The sequence below is a fragment of the Ipomoea triloba genome, chromosome 6 (genome assembly GCF_003576645.1).
Source record: "Ipomoea triloba cultivar NCNSP0323 chromosome 6, ASM357664v1".
NCBI classification, from domain to species: Eukaryota; Viridiplantae; Streptophyta; class Magnoliopsida; order Solanales; family Convolvulaceae; genus Ipomoea; species Ipomoea triloba.
The window spans coordinates 25,694,357-25,697,150 of record NC_044921.1 but is presented as its reverse complement, the minus strand read 5'-3'; positions in this window follow the sequence as shown (position 1 = coordinate 25,697,150).

Here is a 2,794-nt window from a genome sequence, read left to right as displayed (position 1 = left end):
CACGAGGGGAGTGCTTTTCCAGTTGTCACCCACCTATTAAGGGAGTGTTTTATCATTCACTGGGGTCCAACTCGACACAAATATGATTAGTCTTAATGTGTAATTCTAAATTTCTAGTTAACTAGTCGAAATAACTTGTGGTCAAGTCAAAAACAACAACAATAATAATTAACCTTAACCCAAAATGTTTAGAGTATTTAATTTTGTGTGGGAAACAATCAAGTACAACTTCCAATAATTAATTACTCCGTAGTATTAATTAAGTAATTGTCCCTGTTTGTTTCCTAATCCACAGCAGAGGGCAAATACGCAATTTGCAAGCACACATATACAAACCTTGGAAGCAACGTAGTACACACATTAAGGTTTAAAAAGTAGTCTTAGTTGTCTTGACCATAATCAATGTATAAAATACTAAATCTGTAGGTATTATTATAAAGAATTCAATTACATTATATTCACATCGGAAAGCGATTTTTTTTTTTTTTTAAATATACAAATTGGATGATAAATTATTTGATTTCAAGACTTTTTATTAGGGATGGCAATTTGCCCCGTCCCCGACAGGGATCCCTGATTCCCTCCCGACCGGAACGGGAATGTGAAATTTTTTTGGAGAACGGGAACAGGGACGGGAATGAACTATTTCCAATTCCCCGTCGGGAATGGGGACGCAGGGATGAGGATGAGATCGAGGTTTCGGGAAGTATACTCCCGTCCCCGCCTCGCCCCGCTCCATTGCCATCTCTACTTTTCATGAAACGTTTAAGGTTGAGCTCTGCAAAACATGCATGTTAATATATATACAAAACATGCATGTATGATGTAACGGACTATTATACAAGATCGAACATGATTTATCGAGTACACACCAATCACCACGTAATGACAACTAATTTTTCTCGTAATTCAAAAAAAAAAAAACAAACTCCGGATTTAAATTCTTGAACACACCCATGTTAGCATGGAACATGACACATACGACAAACCTTAGAGTATATAAATAAGTTGAACAATTGGACATAAAATATGAATGTGTGAATATTCTTTTAGAAAAAATAAAAGAACAAGAATATAATTTTATGTTCCCAAACAAAGAGAGAATCAAATAAAGAATAAAGCAAAATGTGGGAAGAAGCATCCCACCATGTTGTTAACATTATTGCATCTCATCACAAATTCTTCTCCCTCCAATTGGATGTCCAACTTTTGATTTGTATCTTAGCTTCTCCATCTCTATCTAACTAACATTAGTTTGTTCTAACACATCATAACATCATTAAATTAATGTTTTTTGGGCATATCTTTGATTAATTCCAACCATATCTGATGAAAATATGTTAATTAGTTTATTGTTATATTTAGTTTATATTATATTACTCCAAAGTGTTTTACTCAAAAAAAAAGATTCTTTGTTATTTATTTGTGGTTGTTAATTTATTATGTTAAAGGTAATAATTCATGAGGATTTATATTATAAAAAAAATAGGTTAGTTACCATTGAAGTGACTAGAGTTTAAAGATGTCAACGGGAGAGTACACTCCATGTCCTTGCCTTGCTCCATCCCCATTCCCGCCAGCCACTGAAAATTTTTTGGTGATGAGGATTCCCTATCTTGGTCAAACTAGTATTTTAGTTAAAATTTTAATATTTAAATAAAAAATTAAAATATTAAATTCTTAATTCAAACAACTAAATTCAAATATTACTCTAGTATTTAAGTGTTCAATTCTTCTTAATTTCGTTTTGCATGCATGGGTGGGGATGGGAGAGGTATCCCCATACCCATCCATATTCCTTGAATTTATATCCATATCTCCATTGAAGAGGGGGTCAAGAATCTCCGCGAGATTAGAGAGAGAAAAAAACCCTCTACTTGACCTACAACCCTTCGGTGCTCTTTCAGTCAAGGTCTAATAACTTAAACTTTAGTTAAAAATTAAAGGGGTTGTGAGTATACTTTTGACCTTGAAAGAAGGAATACAAGATGCAAAGCGCAGTGGATGAGTGGATCTACTATTCCTGCTATTTTACTTGTCGAGAGAGAAAAATTGTTCTAACTTTTGACAATTCGGAACAAATTAAATGGTAACACTACATGCGCACACATAGTGTGTTTAAAAATCTAATATACACACAATATAATGCACTATATATATATATATATATATATATATATATATATATATATATATGCATCAAATTAAATTGCATTTTCAATCATTTCAATTTGTATTTGTTTGTCTTGAAGAATGACAAATATTGGTACAGGACAAGAAATTGAAATGTGGGACGACTCTGCATCACACTATTGCCAGACAAAACAATCCTCACTGAATAATACTATCGTGTGTAAATTCAACAATAATAATTACAGTCATTAAAATGAGTTTTTAATTAAGACAAAAATATTTCTTTTTTTGGTTTTAAAATGATACAGCCACAGATATTAATACAACAAATATATCATGAACAATCTATCATTAATCAAGACATTTGAACAAAAAAATATGATGAGAAGATGCTTTCTAGGCCAACATGTGAGCTGGAGCCATGGAATAGTAGCTTTCCTATGCAAAAATAAATAAATTTCAAGAATATATATATTTATTATTTTTAATTTTCATTCGCATTTATGGACAAACCAACCAGTACTTATTTTTTTTTTAATTGAAAAATATTCAAATTTATTTTCTATGTTTTATAAATGTTGTTACATACACAATCATTATTGTAAAATTATTCTAGCTTTGACACGTGTTACACCATAGAGTTAGGCTCTTACTCATATCA